General features: G+C 37.7%; 2 protein-coding genes, 1 non-coding gene and 4 pseudogenes across 8 annotated transcripts in view; all 7 read right to left on the reverse strand.

Annotated features, from left to right (window-relative positions):
• The window catches only part of LOC149877356 (uncharacterized), a 243,389-nt gene that overhangs the window by 187,671 nt on the left and 34,619 nt on the right, over positions 1–21,099 (reverse strand). The window lies entirely within an intron of this gene.
• The window catches only part of LOC149877360 (uncharacterized), a 253,109-nt gene that overhangs the window by 153,922 nt on the left and 78,088 nt on the right, over positions 1–21,099 (reverse strand). For 2 of the 4 annotated variants that reach the window (XM_090073853.1, XM_090073851.1), the window contains exon 1: positions 10,532–10,578. The exons of the other annotated variants lie outside the window; for them this stretch is intronic. The gene's annotated coding sequence lies outside the window, so the exon portion shown is untranslated. Of the gene's footprint in view, positions 1–10,531; positions 10,579–21,099 lie in introns of those variants that run through there. 4 annotated transcript variants of the gene reach the window in all.
• LOC149877363 (uncharacterized) overlaps positions 1–21,099 on the reverse strand; it is a 112,600-nt pseudogene that overhangs the window by 85,441 nt on the left and 6,060 nt on the right. The window lies entirely within an intron of this gene.
• Positions 1,639–1,874, reverse strand: LOC149877372 (U2 spliceosomal RNA; annotated as a pseudogene).
• LOC149877373 (U2 spliceosomal RNA) lies at positions 7,697–7,785 on the reverse strand (annotated as a pseudogene).
• Positions 13,069–13,232, reverse strand: LOC149877374 (U1 spliceosomal RNA). Its single transcript, XR_016448266.1, has one exon. It is a non-coding gene; the product is annotated as a U1 spliceosomal RNA (small nuclear RNA).
• LOC149877375 (U2 spliceosomal RNA) lies at positions 13,336–13,550 on the reverse strand (annotated as a pseudogene).

Here is a 21,099-nt window from a genome sequence, read left to right on the forward strand (position 1 = left end):
TATGCAAAAAAAAAGAAATGAAAAAGTTTTAAAGTTTCAAAAGGAGAGCAGAGTTGATTACTTAAAAAAAGCGTCTCAAATTTGCTTATTTTTTAGAATTCGAATTTCATTGAGAATTTATTGCCTTATATGGAGTGTTGTTCGCGTGTTTTAATTTCATCCTTTGGTTACATAGAAAATAATGTAATTACAATATAGCGTTTAAAAGATAAAAATTGAAATAAATTTAACTAAAGTTAAATGTTTAGTGTTATTATTTTTCTTTTATTAGGAAATTATACTTCTCTTGATGTTTTTTTCCGCGGGAGTCGGAGGCGGTCCGCTCCTTTTATTTGTAGTTTTTTCGTAGCTTTCGTTTTTCCCCTTTTTTGTGCATTTCGCTTTGATGTTTTTTTTTTTGTTTTTCTCTTTCTTCTTTTCTTTTTCTCTCTTTCATTTTGGTTATGGCATCTTTTAGTTTTATTTGATATAATCTATAATTATAATTCGATAGTTTATTTGTTTCATCAAAAATTTGTTCCGTATTCTCAGATGTCAGTGTTCTATGAACCAACTCATCTATGATTTCCTCTATGGTAGGCACTATTTTAGTGATATTTGTTTCGGTGTTAATAGGTGCGCTCAATGTAATATTTTCAGGTTCTAATGTACTGTCGATTAGGTTTTCGGATTCAGTGGATTCATTGATGTTATCATTTTCCTCAGATGAGTCGGGTTCTTCTATCACTGATTCTATATTATTACTCGTATGTTGGTCGCTTTTCTTCAAGGCGACTGATTCTATATTTTTACTCATCTGAGGTTCGTTTTTCTTCGATTCGATACATCTGACATTTGGGGGATGCGAGTTTTGGCACACTCCGCACAGGAAAGATTTCCCAGCGAAGTGCATCGCTATTCGCACGCCCCCAATTTCTATGAAGTGCGGTAGGTCTTTTAACGGTACTTTGAGTTTAACTCGAAAAAGTCTCCTGCCATCTCTAAGGCTTTTGTCGAAGTCGTAGGTTGTATGTGTAATGGTGTATATTTCATCTACGAAAGGGTCTAGAGCTTCGAGTAGCTCTTCATCGTTGATTAGCGGATCACACTTAAACGTAATCAAAAATCCTATTTCGGTTCTTCTTTTTTTCGATATGGTCCTGTTATGGTTACTAATTTTCAGATCTGAATTTATAAAAGCATCAGCGTCGATCGTCTGATAGAACTCTATGATCCAGTGGCCTTTGCTTCTATGGGTAAGGCTCGAAACCTTTCCTCTGCCAATTATTCGGTGGATCTCATCATTAATTTCCTTCGCACGAGTTTCAATGTATTTGCGGTTTTGAGATTCAGAAGGGTCCATATGTATGTTGATGTCGACTACTTTTTCCATTCGCGAGGCTTGATGTTTCTTTGTAGCTTCGGCGTATGAAGACATTCTCGGGATGAGTTTTTTTGATGGTCGCTAATTTGTAATTCACTGCTGTGATCTTCAGCCTGAGGAGAAGAAAAAAAGACCAATGTTGATCAGGTTTACTTCCCCGTCAGGTAAGTATGCCTTTCCCGTTGTGTGGGGAGCCTCGGACGTGCCCCAATCTTCGCAATTGTGGTTTTTTGATTGGACCCTAACCGCATCGTTCCGTTTTTTTTTTTTCCTCTTTTTAATGGGCCGCACTCAGCAGTAGTGCAACGCCGAGGCAACCCGCGGTCAGGGCGAGGTAAACCTACGATCCCTTGACCAAATGCCAAAAATCAGATTAATATATGAGCCGGACTATGCCGGCGTACCAGATATTAAACTGATAAGAACAGATACTACACTTGATCTTTTTTTTTTTTTTTTTTTTATATTTTGGTTTTACTTCTTAAAAGTTACAATACCTTTTAGAAGGTGTAATAAGAGTAATATAATATATTATCCGTGTGTTACATGTTTTTTTTTTTTTTTTTTTTTTTTTTTTTTTTTACAAAAGTTTGTAATTCATATTTTCTGGTACATATTTACATATTTACATGGTTTTTTTTTTTTTTTTTTTTTTTTTTTTTCATATCATATCATACATATATACATATATACAAGGAAAGAAAATTTTTTTTTTTTTTTTTTTTTTTTTTTTTCAGGTACGGTTATTTCTGCATTCAGCTATTGCGTCTAGGTATTGTTTAGTTTCTGTTTTGTCAGCGGTCAGTGATTTTTCTGTATATAGTCTTTTTGTGAGGAGGGTCGTGAAGTGTTTTAGTGAGTCCGTCCTTTCGTTTGTTACCGTTAGTTTGTTTCTTATGTAATGTATTGTTTCGTAAAATGTTTCTATGGCTGTTTCTCCGATTCCGTGGTTGTTGTCTTCAAAGCCAATAAGGAAGAATCGGAGGTTATTTTTGAACGTTTCGTTGGGGTATATTTTGTGTAGTATGTTTAATGTTTTGTGGCAGAGTGACTGCGTGTCTTCGCATGCGTAGAACCAGTGTTCTGGGGTTTCGATGTTGATGGCGCAGCGTCGACACGTGTTTGGGATTGCTTTGTTCCATTTGTTCATTCTGTCAAGAGATGGAACTTTTCTGTGTATGTATTTGTATATTATGTCGGTGGCTTTGTTGTATTTGTTTCGTTTTTTTAGGTTTAGGAACTTTTGTTCCCATGTCTTTTTGTCTATTTGTGTTTTTTCGGTTTTTTCTCCTTTGTTCCATCTCAGGTATCTGTGTTCTGTCTTTGTCCTGTTTGTCAGTAGGGCGTTGTAAATTTGTCTTGTTGTTATGTCTATAAGTTTCTTTGGTTTCCCGTTAATTAGTATTTCAAAATTGTAGTGTTGGTGTGGGTAGTTTTGGGTGCTGTTGTGTATTTTTTCCTTCCAGTCTGTCGGGATTCTGTTTATTAGGTCTTTTAGAGTTTCGTCTGGGATGTTTAGTTGTGAGGCTTTGAGAAAGCCTGGAGCGAAGACTTTACATATGTCTGCTAGTATCGTGATGTCGTTTTTTTTTGTGCTGATGTTGGGTTTCGGTAGTGGTGGGAATGGGTTTGTCGGCGTTTGTTTTGTAGTCATGTTAGGGTTGTGAAATAGTGGTTGGTTAAGTATTCCTTCAATGGTGTCGGGTCTCGTTATTTTGTTTTCTGTTAGTTCGCTCCAGGCTTTAAGAAGGTGTTGGTAGATTTTCGGTATTGTTTTCAGTCCTGTTGTTGTTATGTATGAGAGTAGTGTGTGTTTTCCCTGTTGACCGTCTCGGTATTTGTTAAGGTAATATTTTGCGGTGTGGGTCCAGGGGGCGTTGTCTGTGTTGGTCAGTAGTTTAGTTGCCCATCTGGCCTGTAGTGCGTCGAATTTCGTTTGTATGTCTGTCAGGTTCAGTCCTCCGTCTTTAACTGTTTGTAATATCTGTTTTCTGTTTATCTTTGTTTTTTTGCCGTCCCACAAGTATTCTTGTATTGTCGAGTTCAGTTGTTTTATAGTTTCTTCGTCTGGAAGAGGAATAACTTGTGCTGTGTGCCACAACTTGCTCATCGCAAGCGAGTTAAGCACCAGCACTTTGCCCTTGAGGCTTAGTTTATGCCTCTTCCATGCGTGTATTGTCTTATGTATCTTTTGTATGATGGGAGTCCAGTTCAGTTGTTTTTGGTCTTGTCCTTCTCTGTGGAAGGTGACGCCTAAGGTTTTTAGGTGCGTCTCCTTCCAGTTGAAGTTTAGTGGTCCTGTTATTGTGTTACTGTCTTTGCCTATCCAGATACCTTGGCATTTGTTTCTGTTAAGTTTCGTGCCTGTTGTGTGTTCAAAGTCTTCGAGTAATTGGTTAAGTCTTATCAGTGAGTTCTGTCCTGTGATGTAGAAGAGGGTATCGTCGGCGTAGGCGGTTACTTTTGTTTCGTCGTTGTTCACTATTATACCTCTGATGTTTTTGTCCTGTTCTACGTTTCTTAACAGTATGTCAGCTTGTAGAATGTATAGTATCATTGACAGTGGGCAGCCTTGTCGTACCCCTCTGGTTGGATGGAAGGGGTCTGTCAAGTGTCCGTTTGTCTTGATTGTTGTTTCTATGTTCTTGTATAGCGTCTTTATATTTTCTATTGTTTTGTTGCCGTAATTGTATTTGTGTAGTATTTTTGTTAAGTAGGTCCAACATACCCTGTCAAAAGCTTTTATTTGGTCGATGGCGATAATGCATGTGTCTGTGTATTGTTCTGTCTTTGCAATTTTGAGTATGTCGCGTGTGTATATGAGGTTCATGTGCATTTGTCTGTTCGGTACGCATGCTGTCTGGTGTTTGCTAATTATGTGTGGTAACGTCTGTTTAAATCTGTTTGTCAGCGTTTTTGTTATCAGTTTGTAGTCTGTGTTTAGAAGTGAAATCGGTCTCCAGTTCGTTATGTCTTTTCTGTCTCCGTTTTTGTATATGCATGTCAGTATTGCCTGTCTTTGTGTGGGGGTCAGGAGTTTTCTGTTTAGTACCGCGTTCGTCATGTCGGTAAAATCTTTTGCCAGGATTTCCCAGAACTTTTTGTAGAAGTCCGGTGTTAGTCCGTCTGAGCCTGGGGATTTGCCGTTTTTGGTGTTGTTCAATGCTTTTGTTATTTCTTGTTCCGTGAGTTCTTTGTCGCATTTGTTTTTTTGTTCGTTCGACAGTTTCGGTAGTTTTGTGTTTTTAAGTATTTCGTCTTGGCCTGTTTCGTCTAGAGTTTCGTTTTTGTATAGGTTTTTGTAGAAGTTTCTCATAATGTTCAGTATGTCTTCTTGTTTGTCTTTGACTGTCCCGTTTTCGTCTTTTAGTTGTGTTATTGAGCGTTTGGCTGTTTTTTGTTTCTCTAGAGAAAAGAAGAGTTTAGTGTTGCGTTCACCGTCATTGTTCCAGTCTATTTTTGTTCTTATCCGTGCACCCTCTTCTTTCTTTTTTTCGATTTCCTCTAGTCTTGTTCTCAAGCGTTGACTTATTTGGTCGTCCCGTCTCAGTCTCTCTTCCTTCTTTATTGTGTTTCTTAGTCTTTTACGTAGGTATGTCTCGTATTTTCGGTTTTGTCTTGTTAGTGCTTTTGCGTATTTTACTGTCTTTTGTTTGATTGTTTGTTTTGTATTCTCCCACCATTCTGTTATGTCGCGGTAGAGGTGTTTTGTGGCTTTTTGTTTGTCTATTGTGTTTGTCATTAATTTTATGTAGTTGTTGTCTGTAAGCAGTGCGTTGTTCATTATCCACAGCCCTTTCCCTCGCGTAATTTTGTTAAAGGTAATTGTGATTTGGGGGGCGTTATAATGGTCAGTCATTGTTGTCGGGATCATGTTTGTGTTTGTTATGTAATGACCTATACTATTGCTAGTATAGATCCTGTCTAGTCTTGTCCTGGTCGTCGTGATGTGATGTAGGTATGTGTATTGTCTGGTCGATGGGTTTTGTTTGCGGTATATGTCTTCAATGTTTAGAGTGTGTTTGAGTTCAGTTAGGGCGTTTTGTGATAGACAAGTTTGTAAGTATTCGTTTACGGAAGTTCTGTCTATTGCATTTTCTGTCATGTTGAAGTCGCCGGCCAGTATGTGTATGCTCTCCGGCGTTGTCCTGTCTTTTAGGGTGTGTTGTAACTTCGTCCACAGTCTTTCTCTGTCTTTTTGTTTTTTGTATTGTCCTCCTGATGGGGCGTAGACATTTGTTAGTGTTATTTTGTGTCCGTGAAGTTCTACATCCAGTATTTGGTAGTGTCCATTTTTGTCTGTTATGGCGTTGCTTGTTGTCGGGTCTTTGTCTCTAAAACATATGGCTGTCCCTCCCGTGTTTTCTGTCCCTGGTGAGAATAGAATGGTACCTGGCCACAGTTTTTCTGTTTCGTTGTAAAGGTCTGGGGATATGTGCGTTTCTTGTAGTAAGATTATGTCATTTTCAGAGTTCCACATTGTGTGTAGGATTTGTCTCCGTCTCTGTCTACTTCGCAATCCCGCTGTGTTTATCGACATCAGTTTCGTAGTCATTTTTATATTAGGTTTTGTTTGTGAAGGATTTTGTTTTGGGTTTCGGGTTTTGTCTCTTTTTGGTTCGAGTTTGTGTCTGTGTGTTTTGTGTTTAGCGTCCGTGTGGTTTTCTTTTTGTTTTTGTAAGGTTTTCCGGGCTTTGTTTTCCATGTTTTGTCAGTGTTGTTTCGCTCTTGCGCTTTGTGGGTTTTGGGGGGCTGTCTTTGTTATCTGTTTCCATCGGGGTATTTGAGGTGGGTATGGCAGTCTGGGGGGGGTTTTCCTGAGAGGGTTGGTTTTGTCTCGGTGTGTCTGTCGTTTTTGGTTTGTTTGTTGTCTCTGCGGTTTTTGTCGACGGTTTTGAGTCGTTGGTTGCGGGGGGTTTGTCTGTTTTTTCTTCGTTCGTGTCTGTTGCAGGTTTTTTGATTTCGTTGTTTGGTTGAGGGATTTGGGTCTCTACTGTGGTGTCTGTCTTTTTTTCAGTTTCTTCTCCGTCCTGTGACATGTCGTCGTTCTCCTGGTCTGTGTCTGATATTTCAAGGTCACGGAGTAGGTCTTCTGTTTCTTTTTCTTTTTGTGGGGGTTTTGTGGGCATTGTTTTTCCTCTGAAGTACATTTGGTGTACTCTGTAGTCAATAAGGACTGTCGGTGGAATTTTGTCAATGTTGACTGTTGGGACTAAGTGAATCAGTCGTCGGCCGTCACGTATAGTTTTGCAGTCACTATAATAGCCGTAGCTAATGTTTAAGATCTTACCGTATGGGGCGATTGCTTGGGCGATTTCCTCATTGAGGGTAGATGCGTCAGTTTTGATTGTGATGAGAAGCGTCGCGTTTCTTCTCGGTTTTACCGGAGCATTTTGAATGTCTCCCGGGAAGTGGAGATTCTTTGTTAGGAGTTTTTGAACGTGTTCTCTCGTTTTCATTTCTACTGTGTACTGTCCTTTTCCTGTATATTGTATCGAATTTACAGTTCCTACTCCTATTTCTTTTGATATGGTTGTGAGTATTTCTTTGACTTTTTTTTTCAATTCCTCTGGGGGATTGATCAGGAGTGTAAGATACAGTTTGAAATATTCGATTGTGTATCTCCTCTTTCTTTTGTACTAAGGATGTTGGTAGGTTGTTTTGTTTATTAGTCGATGGATTGGTGAGTTTTAAAGCTTCCGCGAAAGATTTTGTTTGTCTAGTTCCCAGATCGTTTGGTTTTTGGAGTACTGGGTTTGAAGGTTGATTCTGGTCTTTATTATTCACCATGCCTTGGTCTGTAGAATGTGGCGCAGTGAGATGTGACATGGCGTTGCTTATGCTCAGGGCAATCTTTGAGCTTTCAGCCATAAGAGTTTGCGTCTCATGAACTTGTGTTTGAGTTGCTTCAGACATGTTAGGTTTTATTTGGGTCAGTAAGAGCAACTGAGAAAAAACTGGATAAGTTTATTTAGTATTTTCTGATAAATCTAGCTGAAGTATACTTCTTAGCTAGGTGAGAAGTTTTTCAGATTTTTGTCAAAGGAAATCTGTGAAAAAACCCTGCGAAATAAATTCGGCTTTGATAAAGAGTTGATATACAGCAAAAGCTGTATACCTTAAGAGTCACACTAGTTGATTAAAACTAGCAGAAAAAAGTTTCTGTAGCAAAGGCTTCGCTACAGAAAGAAAGTTACGTTTTCTCCCCTGCAAAGGAGGAAAGAACGTTTAGATGAATAGAGTCTCTTACGCGGCGTCTCTTCTAGTCTTCGCGGCTACTTGAAAACCATAAAATAACCACCGACGTAAATCACTAATTTTTCAAAACTCAATAAAAACTCAATAAAACTTTTTTTAAAACTTTTACTAAAATCAATCAAAAGATACTACACTTGATCTTAGCCATTAGGCCGAGAAGCGATACTTTTTCAACGAATTTGTGTGCTGGCTCCCTCCCTTTGAACGAAAAAACTTGTGGGCATTTGAATAAGTCGATGGGTAACTGTAAGTTTGAACAATGAAAACATGGGCTCGTTGTATGAAACTAAAACTGCAACAATTTCATTCTAAAACATTTGGGTTTTTTAACCTTCTTTCAGAAATAACCCAACTAACCAAGATTTAAAAATAACACTGGGCAGCAGCAGATTCAAATGCATAATGCGATCAAAAGCCAAGTTGAATCAATTTCTGTCAAAAAACATTTGGAGAACCTCTGTATTTAAATGTTCTTTTCATCTGTTGTAACGATGGTACTTTAATCCATCACCAAAACAGCAGAGCTTAGGAAGATTTGTTTGTCATTAGCCTCAAACTTTTCCCAAATAGCAATTTCTCACAAACTAAAATCTAAAAAACAAAGTTGAAGTTTAAAAATTTGGACGGTGTAAACTAATTTAAGACTTTAAACTGAGTAGCAAGAAATATTTTTGAAATACTTCAGTTTACATATATATTAAACAAAGCATTTTATTGGAAGAAATGAACTCCTTAAATGTTTACTGACAAAAAGGTAAAACAATTTAAAAAAGTGACCTAAAACACTCAAAACATCAAACGACAAATGGAAAAGGACAAACTTATGACCCTAAATTACAGTTGACAGCATCATGTTAGCAAAAGTAATGCATGCATACACACAAACGTGCATACATACTTACATACAAACATGCATACATACTTACATACATACAATTTTCCATACATACATACATACAATTTTCCATACATACATACATACATACATACATACATACATACATACATACATACATACATACATACATACATACATACATACATACATACATACATACATACATACATGCATGGGTACATATATTCATGCATCCATGCGTCATGCCAATACCTTAGGACATTTAAACAGTGCGCTCTCAGTCCTGGACCACAGATAACCATGGGACTGATAGAGATAGCACCATACTGGAAGATATAGCTAGCCTTCATCATAATCAGGTGGAATGTCAACAAATTCATTTCTATTCATGCTAATAGCCACAGAGCCATACAGAAAACTGCAGGGAACTTTGCAATCGAGCAATTGTAGATTGTCAGGCCAACTAATGAATTTATGGCAGAGATAACGAAGAAAATCATGAAAAGCCTTGCACATCATATCTCGATTTTTCACAAACTCACAGAGTGTGGTGAATGGAACAATGCAAAGTTTTTTTTAAAAATTTTTAATATATTACATTTTTTACATGTTGCCCAACCTAAATCAAGCCTAAAAATGTATTTGCTTAAATTATAGAACCTCAGGATTGATGGAGAACAAAGTTAAAAATATTATCTAGCAGACTTGGGTCAATTTCAATTGTAAATGTAATTGAATTAGGATTACTCGAAATTTTAATAGCAACTGAATTACAATGACTTGCACTTGTAATTCACTTACAAGTCATATTATTACAATTACTTGTGACTGTACCTTATAAAATACAATAACAATTACTTCATGAAAATACATTTAATTACAATTAAGTTACAGCCACAATTGAGCCAAGTCTGATGCTAACCTAACTTAACCCTTAACCAACCTTGCCCCAGAACCATATGTACACTCAAAATTCAGTACTTTCGACATTTTATTTTCAATGCTTAGACTTGCTACCTGAGGCTGGGTTAATTTTAACAGAAACTCTGTAAAACATTGAAAAGCCATGTTATGAAAAAGCCAAACAAAAGGTTTGATTCAAAGTGCATTGAACATGCCATTTTTTAAAAAAAAAATTGTCACGTATCTTTCATCAAACTAAAGGATTGTTTTAAAGAAGTGGACAGATTGTCCATTGAAAAGTATCCCTAATTGACCATTCATTTGTTGGCCTTGTGTCAGTTTAACTGTAAAAGAAATAAAGCTGTGAACAAACTAGAAGAAGAAATTCTCAGAAAGATGCTTCTTCTGTTTCACTCACCGATACGAGCGAGAAGAACTCCTCACTTTTCCTCGCTCACTGGGATGCTCTTGTGAGTAGCAGTAGTAGCAGTGGTAGTGCAGATTTTAATACAGATATTTCAGGAACTCAAGACGGACTCTGAAAGTCTCTTGTGACTACCCCTAAAAATGCAAATTTATTTCTAAGCATTATTTTTTTTTTTTAATCAGGAACTATTTTTAAGTATTTTTGAAGACTTGAGAGAGTAAAGTGTACAAAACAGTAGTGGCTAAACTGCTTCAAGTTTTAAAATATAAGGTAGAAAACATTGAAAATAAGTAGCGCAGTACTTTTTGTTACTTAAAGCATTCTTGATAAATGATAAAAACTTAAATGGAACTCCTCTAAACTCACTTGTCTTGGTTTTGTCTTAGATACTCTTTTCTTCCATTTTTTTTTTTTTTTTTTTTTTTTTTTTTATTCGAAACAAACCAAAAGCACCTTTTCGGCTCCTTGACGCTAGGCCGACACCAATAACTTTAGTAGGACTGCGCGTAACCACTACACCGTTGTTAAACTAAGATCGTAGTAACTAAGTAACTAAGTTAAACTAAATTCGTGGAGCGTAGTAACTCCTTCAGTTTACCTGTCAGTTAAATGATGAAAAGTGTACGTGATCATTCGATCGTAAGCTTTTATTTGTTTCATTGTTCCCCTTCCCGACACCCCGAAATGAACGAAATACGATTGGCAAGTATTTGATGCATACCTTAATACACAGTGACTAAAATGTAGTATGTGTTTTTTCCGTGCCCAGCGAATGGTCGGAAGATAGTGCATGCTTTTAGATATCTTAGAGCTTGCGGTTTCATACTAGTGCCCAAGCCTTTGTGTGATTCTTTTTTTAAAAAAAGCAGAAGTTAAATTTTTTGCATTTAATGACAAAAAAACAAAAATTTTAGCAAGATCTAATGATTAAATTTGAATAATGATTTTTAAAAACGATGTTCTGCCTCAGTTGCACATAAAATGATCATATTCTAATCAAGAAGTAGTTAAGCTCTCTCAATCTTTTATTTTCTGCAACCTTCCTAAAGAAAAACATTCGTTATTCAAAAGAAATTATTCAAACAGTTTTTTGTTTTCTTTTCTTTCTTTTCCATTTGTGATCAAATTATGGTTAGTACCAACGGTAGCACATTGCATCCACTTCCTCGTTATTAGTATTTTCTTACCAGCATTAACAACATTCGTTATTTCGTAACTAACCTATTAATGCTTAATAGTTTTAAAATTTACCACAAAAGACTACATTAACTGTCTTGTAAGCGCCAATAAGAATATAATTAAATAAGTATACAACGCCTGGAAGGAAGAAATGTGCTGCTGTTTGTCTTTCTATAATCATCAACGAAGAAATGAAAAAGAAAAATCGGACTCTGGTTTGATTGACAATTCTGAATGCAATTTATACATTCTTGACGCACACAAACATGGTGACAAACAAATAATACTAGGAGCCAATAGTAATTTGCTAAAATTTGATTTTTTTTTTTTTTTTTTTTTTTTTGCAGGAATAGAGTTCTTATAGTTTTCGTTTCTAAAAAAGAAAAAAAAAAAGAAGAAAAAAAACAAGTCAAACAAAAAAACAACAACAACAAAAAACAGATAGGTTTTCAGTTGTTCATAGACTAAGACGGATTAGAACAACTCGAGTATTTTATTTTAGCAGCTAATTTGTTCTCGGCGATGTTTGCTCCATAAAATATAACGATTGCAACAGATATTTTCATTTGAACCCATTTTCTAATGCGTATAATGTTTTTAAAGTTTGTGTGGCATAAGACTCTCGTCTCTTTCTCTTGCGCTTCTTGTCACCAGTTCCAGCGACTTTTCCGCCTTTCTTACCAGCGCGCTTCTCGCCTTTTTTTGCCACCTTTGGCGCTTGTTTTCCTCCGGCTTTTGGTGCGTCAGACCATTTCGACGAGTTTAGCAGTGAAAATTTTTTCTTCTTTGTTTTCATTGCATTGCAACTGGATTTAATTTAAAGTAGATTTGTGGTTTCCAACTTGATAACTTTTCCGTTCTACGCACTTCTATTGGTTTTTAAAAGATTACGTCATTTGAGCATTGTTTATTTCTTTTTTACTATTGGTTAAAAAACTCTTTTCTGTTTAACAAAAAGCCGCACGAGATCTCTAGTCTGTCAGTCTGTTTTCAGTAGAAAACAAAATGTTAGCACGTGGAAAAGGAGGAAAAGCTAAGGCTAAGAGTGGCTTTCTTCAGTTTCCTGTTGGTCGTGTCTAATCTCATCGGTTTAGGCGCACCATCTACTTAGCTGGAGTTTTTGAAAACCTCTCCGCCGAAAATCTTAGAACTAGCTGGTAATGCTGCACGCGATAACCAGAGAGCCAGGATCATTCCTCGTCGTTTGCAGCTAGCTGTTCGCAACGACGAAGAAGTTAAACAAGCTGTTGTTTGGTGTTACAATCGCGAGCAGCGGTGTGTTGCCAAACATTCAAGCTATGTTGCAATCGTTCCAAAACGGCAATCTAAACAATACCAAAGGCTAATTTCATAGCTACACACCTGTTCAAAGATTATTGTTAAGGCATTGGAAACTTACGCGAAGTTGATTTGTAGACTTGCTGCAACTGATCCAAACATGCAATAATAGCTGTTTTCAAGTCATAAACTACAAGTCAAAAAATATACCAGAATCCAATATGAAATATACAAAAATGGATGGAAATTGTTACTATTGTTGTTACTATCATTACTGTTAGTTTGTTATTGCCATTACTTATTTTTTATGATTATTACTATTGTTATTATCGTTATTATCGTTGCTGTTGGTATTATTATTAGTCTGTTATTGCTATCATCATCTTTTATTACCATTATTACGATTGTTATTATTTTCAATCTTACTATTATTATCATAATTTTATTATTGCGACTATTTTTTTTTCTTTCAACAATTATTACCATTATTGTTTTTTATTACAGCCACTCATTGAATGATTTCTGGTGTTGCAGCCGTTCGATCACGCTTACTGGTTGCGACTAGATTTTCATTGATTTTATAAGAAAAAAAAAAAAAAAAAACAACAAAGAACTTTTGAACGAAATAAAATGTGTTTACACTTTTAGGAGGCTTTGTTTACCTTCTCACTGACAAATCTTCACTCGAGGATATATACATAACATATAAATACAAATAAAATATACCTTTTCTCAAATACTCGTTTACGTCCAGTAACTCATAGAGGGCTGAGTGAGGGTTTTTTTTTTTTGCATCTTTAAAGGGGGCGAGCGCGAACGCAGGCCCCCACTACCAGAAATTGTACGGTCGAGTTACCGACGTTAGCGGTAATCGCAGGGGTCAGCCCAGGCGAAGTGCAATGCAAGAGCCTCACCCTGGAAGAAGCCCCATGTTGATCAGGTTTACTTCCCCGTCAGGTAAGTATGCCTTTCCCGTTGTGTGGGGAGCCTCGGACGTGCCCCAATCTTCGCAATTGTGGTTTTTTGATTGGACCCTAACCGCATCGTTCCGTTTTTTTTTTTTCCTCTTTTTAATGGGCCGCACTCAGCAGTAGTGCAACGCCGAGGCAACCCGCGGTCAGGGCGAGGTAAACCTACGATCCCTTGACCAAATGCCAAAAATCAGATTAATATATGAGCCGGACTATGCCGGCGTACCAGATATTAAACTGATAAGAACAGATACTTTTTTTTTTTTTTTTTTTTTTTTTTTTTTACGTCATTATTTATTTACAAATAAGAATTTACATTGTTAATTCCAGTTTATAATATATAAGTGTGGCTATTACCCCACACCCTTATAAAAAATACATACATCCTCAGGATCCACTGGGATCCCTTGGACATATCCGTGGACTATTTGATATGTACAGGATTTTTTATTTATTTATTTATTTTTCTCAGTTGATATATTTTATATGTTTAACAGCTCGCCTTTTTATAAGAAGAAGAGTTTAAGAGATTTTGGCGTAGTTTATAATATATAAGCGTGGGTATTACACCACGCCCTTAAAATATATACATACATCCTCCAGATCCACCGGGATCTTTTGGACATATTCGTGTGGATGTCGTAGTTTAAAATATAAAAGCGTGGTTATTACACCACGCCCTTAAAATAAAAACATACATCCTCCGGTCCCACGGGGATCCATTGGACATATCCGTGGGGAAGTGGTGTTATTATTTAGAATGTAAATTTAAGGGTTTTGTCTTTTGCGTCACATAAGGCATTATTTATTGATATCATGCTGTGGAATTTTTCCACATTATTTTCCCTAGCGTATTTGTTGTATTTTGATTTGCAAATGTATTTTATTTCTGATTTTATCTTTTCTACTACCGCCGTAGCAGTTTCGGTTTTGTTTTCTTTTTCCCTCATGTTCCTTGATCTCCATAGCTCTGTTATTACTATGTTAGTAATCGTTGTCACTAGTTTTGCGGTGAGATCGATTTTTGTACGTTCTTCAATGTTCATGAAAAAAATCGCATGCACAATATTGAATTTTTTTTGTGGTAGAAGTGTCTCATAGATTGTTTTGAAGGATTTCCATACCGTTCTCGCTTTTTTGCAAAGCAAGAAGGGGTGTAGGGTATTCTCGGTGAGGTTGCAAGTTTTGCACAAAGTGCTACCCCTGCCGCGGTTCTTTTTCCAATTTTTGATTTTTTCAAGGGTCGGGAGACTGTTGTGAAGCAGTCTCCACGACGTGTTTTGGCTAGGTCCTTGCGCGTAGGAGTTAAAGCTGCGCTCCCAGATGCGCGTCCACGGTAGGACTTTCTGAAAAGTGGCGTTCCATGTTCTTTCCGTGTGTTCAAGATCGCGGTTGTTTTGCGCGTTTGCTAGAAGGAGGTAAATATTTTTTGTCGTTTTTAGTTTGAGATCGAAAATGGTAAGGTTTTCTTTTAAATTTGCTATTACATCTTTGTAGTAAAAAGGCGGGCTGTTTAGCGTTTTTGGGAAATCATGTTTTGTTAAAAAGCGCCATTGCGGGTATTTGCTGTTTGCTAGGCCAGATAAAGACATAGCCAAAATGTATTTTTGAAAAAAGACACTCTCGTGGGGGGGCTCTATTTCTTGTAGTTTTAGGATGTGTTTTGACCTTAGCGCTAAGCACTGTTGTGTTACATCGAGGATACCCAGTCCTCCTCTTGACGCGGGCAGATTGAAGATTTTTCTTTTGATCGGCTCCGCGTAGTCGCTTTGCCAGAGGTACACGGATGTTTCTTTTTTTATTTCTTTTTCCGTGGATTTGTTTGCCGGGAAAAAGTTGGCTACAAACCAAACCTTTGACAAAGCGAGCGTGTTGACGTATATGCCTTTGCAACGAAGCGAGACATTTCTGTATTTAAAAGATTTTAGCTTTGTTTTAAATTTTTCCACGGCTTTTTTCCAATTGACGGCAGCAGTCACATCAAGGTCCGTGTAAAAGGTAATGCCTAGTATTTTTATCCCGCTCTGATTACACCAGTTTATGTTGTGGTTTTTTAGGTTGCTTTGTTTTATAAGGCGTTCATAATCAGTGTAATCAAAGTCGCCGAGCGCAAGTCCTTTGGTTTTTGATTTGTTAATGTTGGAACCGGTCGCCTGTTCGAAATCGTTTAATATCTTAAAAAGTTCTTCTATTGATTCGGGGCTCCTAGCGAATAAAGTGGTATCGTCCGCATACTGCATTACCTTAAGGTTGTTTTTGGTGCCTGGTATGGGAATGCCTTCAATGTTTTTGTTGCTTTTAATCTCTAGTGACAAAGATTCTACCGCTATGCAATACAACATGAGGGAGATCGGGTCTCCTTGCCTCACGCCTCTCTTTATGTTAAAGGGTTTTCCCATGTAACCGTTGTTAAGAATTAGAGACTGGGTGTTTTTCATTGTTTGTTTTATTGCTGTTACAAAGTTTTTACCAAGATTGAATCTTTCGAGGATTTTAAAGAGGAACTTTCGGTCTAATTTGTCGAACGCCTTCTCTTGATCTATGGTCAAGAGAAAGCTTTCGACGTTTTTGTTGTTAGTGTACTCTATTATTTCTCTAGTCAGGAAGATGTTAGAGAAGATTTGTCTCTCTGGAACGGAACACGTCTGAGACGGTTCCAATATTTTGTGGAGGATTTTTGCCAGCCTTAGCGCGAGCGCTTTCGTCAAGATTTTATAGTCGGCGCACAGCAGAGATATCGGCCTCCAGTTTTGTATCATTTTGGGGTCTCCGTCTTTCGGAAGGAGACTGATAAGGGCCGTTCGCTGGGACCACGACAGTTGGTTTTTATTGTCGAAAAGGTTTTCGTTCGCAAGGGTAGTGAGTTCCTCCCCGTAGACATCCCAGTAATCTTAATAGAACTCCACTGGAATTCCGTCTATCCCTGGTGTTTTCCCTCTGCTTAGGGAGTTTGCGGCTTTGCGCAGTTCTTCGCTGCTAAATTTTATGTTTAGAAACGCGTTTTCATCGTTGGTAAGACTTTTAGAAATTTTATTGAGAAATGGTTCTTGTTTTTCTTGGCAGTGTTTTCTGACTTTGTAAAGATTTTTATAGTAACTCCTTATAGTGTTTTGGATATTCGCGGTGTCGCTGAAGACATTGTTCCCGCTTATTATTTCTTTTATTGTTTTTTTGCTTTGATTGTTCTTTTCCATTTGGAAGAGAGCTTTTGATGGAATTTCGCCCTCTTCCACTATGATTTGTTTCGTTCTTACAAAAACTCCGCCGTCGTATTTTAAATCGCACGCTTCTTTTTTCAGAGACTTAATTTTTGCGCTGTTTTTGTTTGGTTTTAATTTTTCCGATTCAATTTCACGTTCTAGGCTCTCGATTAGTTTTCGCTTTTCTGCTTTAATTTCCTTAGCGCGCTCAATCGCTCTTTCTTTTATATTGTTTTTCATTAAGTCCCACCATTGGTTTTTGTTTTCGTACAAATGTTTGTTTTTTTTGTTTTCAACAAAGTCTCGCGTAATATTTTGCTTAAATTTAGTGTCTTTTAGAATTGTTGTGTTTAAATGCCAATATCCTGGTCCTTTCGCGGTTTTGTTTGGAATTTTAATTTTGCAGTAAAAAGCGCTGTGGTCGCTTAAGCCGTTTGCAATCACGCCGCATTCGCTCTCCTCCGCAGCGTTTCCAGAGACATAAATCCTGTCTATTCTGCTCTTATAGCTTTTATCAGGCTTTACGTAGGTAAATTCTTGCTTTAGAGGATATAGTTTTTGATAAACGTCTACTAAATCGTATTTTTCTATAAAGTTTTTTAGGTGATTTTGGCCTAGGGTGTTGTTTTTATTAAAAAGGTCACCACCTTGTCGGTCTAGGGAAGGATTTTCAACCATGTTGAAGTCTCCAGACAAGATTAAAGTATCGCACTTACGCGTATGTTGTTCTAGTGACTTAAAAAAATTTTCTTTTTTCTGCGGGTTGTTAGGTCCGTAGATATTTATTATGCGAAAGATTGTTTCATGAAAAATAAGGTTAGCGGCAAGAATTCTCCCGCACTTATCGTTTGTAACTTCGTTTATTTCGATGTCTTTTTTTATCAGCAGCGCGACTCCGCGTTCCTTATGGGTAAAATTATTCCATAAGGACTTTCCTTGCGTCATGTTTTGCCATTCTGTTGCCCATTTTTTTGTAACTTCTTCGCATCCATGAGTTTCTTGTAATAAAAAAGCGTCGCAGTTTTCGCTTACGCAGAATTTCATTATGCTATGCCTTTTGGTCACGTCATTCAGACCGTTTACGTTGAGCGTGAGAATTTTTGCAGCCATTTAAGAAAACCACAGCAAATTTATTAATTTATTCAAAACCTATAGAGCATTCTTTAGAGTAAAATTTAGATTATTTGCGTCAAGAAAAGCATTTTTTAGTGTTATTGAGTAAAATGTGGAGACTCAACATGGTTTATAAATTCTGCGCTTTATATAAAAAAAAGGAATAAACACTGAAACGTACTTACCCATCGTCAAGTTGGTTCTCTTTACACTTTTCTTTCACCGCTCTTCTCGTTTCTTCCTTGTTCTTTTTACTTTGCGTCGTCTTTCGTTTGGTTTTTTTCTTTAGCTTCTCTTCTGCCATTTCGATGTCGTTCGTTTCGTTCGTTTCGTTCGTTTCGTTCATTTCCTTCGTCTCTTTCGTCTGCTCGTCCTTCTTCTCTTCGTTTTCGGTTGTCTCTTCCTCTCCTATCGTCTGTATCTGTTGTGCCTCTTTCGCCATTTCGTTCGTTTCTTCGTTTTTTAAATCCTCAGCTATTTTTGTGAGTTCTTCTTCAATTACTTTTTCCGAAAGTTCTTTTGCGATGGATACTGGTTCTATCTCAGGTGGTCGAGAGTCGGCTGTTGTTTCCTCTACCAAGACCATGGTGGGCCTGCCCGCACCTTGCCCAGTGTGGATCGCCCTCACCCTATACCCCTTTACAGAGATATAGTTTGGCATCGGTGCTGGCAAGTCCTCCATTACTGCCACCAAGATGCCTGAGTAATATGGTGTTCCTCTTGTAGGAGTTTTCCTCATGACGGGTCGGGTATAGACGTGTCTGCCGAAGCCCATTTCCTCAAGGGTTTTACCCACTTGATAGTTTTTCGCTTCCAGGGGAAGTCCGATTATTGATATGTGGGTCCTTCGGCTTGGCATCCTATTTGGAGTGGAGTTTTGGAACCGATGGTGAAGACCTCTAATGTTAAGTCCTTGTTCGATCAAAAGGTTTTTAGATTTGTCATTCTTCATCACCACCTCCAAAACGCTATTTCCTCTGATCATCTGTACCCCGTCCAACTCCTTGTCGAGATCTTTTTCTTCAAAGGCAATTAAAACATCTAAGAGGCTCACTCGAAGTTGTAGTTTGCTAATAACCGTGTTTCTCAGCGGTGCTTTATAATCGACCGCGGAATGTGAAGAACGAGCGGCTTGCGCATAACTCGTACGTGGTTTCGAAGAGGTCGTTGAAATCCTCTCTCCATCCTCTCCATCGGATTCGCTCTCTTCACTGCTATATTGCATCGCTTCGATAGTGGACTCCGGATTCTCAGCGCAATCTCTCATTTTCTCGAGAAGCATTTCGGCTGTGTTGGCAATTTCGCTGTCGCTCATCTCGCCGTCGTGAATCTCCATAACTGCAACCACAAAAAAATCGCTCTAAAATAGAAAAGAGTCGCTAGCCCGACCTAAAAATCAAGAACAGATACTTTTTTTTTTTTTTTTTTTTTTTTTTTTTTTTTTTTTTTTAATTACGTCATTATTTATTTACAAATAAGAATTTACATTGTTAATTCCAGTTTATAATATATAAGCGTGGCTATTACCCCACGCCCTTATAAAAAATACATACATCCTCAGGATCCACTGGGATCCTTTGGACATATCCGTGACCTATTTGATATATACAGGGTTTTTTAGTTACTTTTTTAAAGTTTTTGCTATATATATATATTTGAGTTTACAATTTGAAAGACGAAGATGTGTAAGATTTTTGCGTGGTTTATAATATATTAGCGTGGGTATTACACCACGCCCTTAAAATATATACATACATCCTCCAGAGCCTCCGGGCTCCTTTGGACATATTCGTAGGGGTTGTCGTGGTTTATAATAAACAAGCGTGGTTATTACACCACGCCCTTAAAATATATACATACATCCTCCGGTCCCACGGGGATCCTTTGGACATATCCGTGGGGAGGTGGTTTTTTAAAATATAAACATTAGGCTTGGGTTATTTGCATTAATTAAAGCGTTGTTTATAGAGAATATTTTGTGGAATTTTTCCACCTCGTTTTCTCTTGCGTATTTATTATATTTCATTTTACAGAGATATTTTAGTTCTCTTTTTATGTTTTCTATGACCTTTGTGGAACTCTCGTTTTTGTTTTCTTTTTCTCTTATGTTTCTCGATCGCCACAGCTCAGTTATTATTATGTTTGTAATTGTTGTTACAAGCTTGGCTGTGGGGTTGTTTATCGAGAGGTTTTCGATGTTAATATAGAAAATCGCGTGGACAATGTTGAATTTTATTTGCGGCAGGAGCGTCTCATAGAGTTTTTTAAAAGCCGTCCAGACCCCTCTCGCTTTTTTACAAAACAAGAAAGGGTGCAGGGTATTTTCGGAGAGGTTGCAGGTTTTGCACAACGTGCAACCTCGTCCGCGGTTCTTTTTCCAATTCTTTATTTTTTCTAGGGTCGGGAGACTGTCATGGAGCAGTCTCCACGACGCGTTTTGGCTAGGTCCTTGCGCGTGGGAGTTGAAGCTGCGTTGCCACATTCGCTTCCACGGCAGAACTTTCTGGAAGGTCGCGTTCCATTTTCTCTCCGTGTTTTCAATGTCGCTGTTCTTTTGCGCGTTCGTTAAATGCTGATAAATATTTTTTGTCGTTTTAGGTTTGAGTTCAAAAATGGGGAGGTTGTTTTTCAGGCTTTCTATCACGTCTTTATAATAAAAGGGCGGACTGTTTAGAGTTTTGGGAAAATCGTTTTTTGTAAATAAGCGCCATTGCGGGTGTTTTTTATTCGCTAAACCGGATAGAGACATAGCCAAAAGGTACTTTTGGAAAAAGACACTCTCGTGTGGTGGCTCTATTTCTTGTATTTGCAGGAGGTGTTTTGTCCTGAGTGCTAAGCACTGTTGAGCCACATCGAGAATACCGAGCCCTCCTTTCGACGCGGGCAGGTTTAAGATTTTTCGTCTCACTGGCTCCGCGTAGTCGCTTTGCCAGAGGTATACAGATATTTGTTTTTTTATTTCTTTTTCCGTTGTGTTATTTGGGGGGAAGAGGTTGGCTATAAACCATACCTTTGACAAGGCGAGCGTGTTTACGTATATTGCTTTGCACCGAAGCGAGACGTTTCGATATTTGAAAGATTTTAGTTTATTTTTAAGTTTTTCGACGGCTTTTTGCCAATTCGCGGCAGCAGTCACTTCTAGGTCCGTGTAGAAGTTTGTACCTAGTATTTTTATCCCGCTTTGATTGCACCAGTTTATGATTTGGTTATTTTGTTTTAGCGTGTTTTCATAAGTGGTGTAATCAAAGCCGCCGAGCGCGAGTCCTTTGGTCTTAGATTTGTTGATATTTGAGCCCGTGGCTTGTTCGAAATTATTTAATATCTTAAAAAGTTCTGTAATTGACTCAGGACTCCTGACGAAGATTGTTGTGTCGTCTGCATATTGCATAACCTTGAGTTTCTTTTTTGTGCCAGGCATGGGGATTCCGTCGATATTTTTGTTTTGTTTTATTTCAAGTGACAGGGATTCTACAGCGATGCAGTAAAGCATGAGCGAGATCGGGTCTCCTTGCCTCACACCCCGTTTTATGTTGAAAGGTTTAGCCATA

The sequence above is a fragment of the Hydra viridissima genome, unplaced genomic scaffold, assembly GCF_058129835.1.
Source record: "Hydra viridissima isolate aposymbiotic clone 2 unplaced genomic scaffold, HvirCarnegie_v1 scaffold_16, whole genome shotgun sequence".
Classification (NCBI taxonomy): domain Eukaryota; kingdom Metazoa; phylum Cnidaria; class Hydrozoa; order Anthoathecata; family Hydridae; genus Hydra; species Hydra viridissima.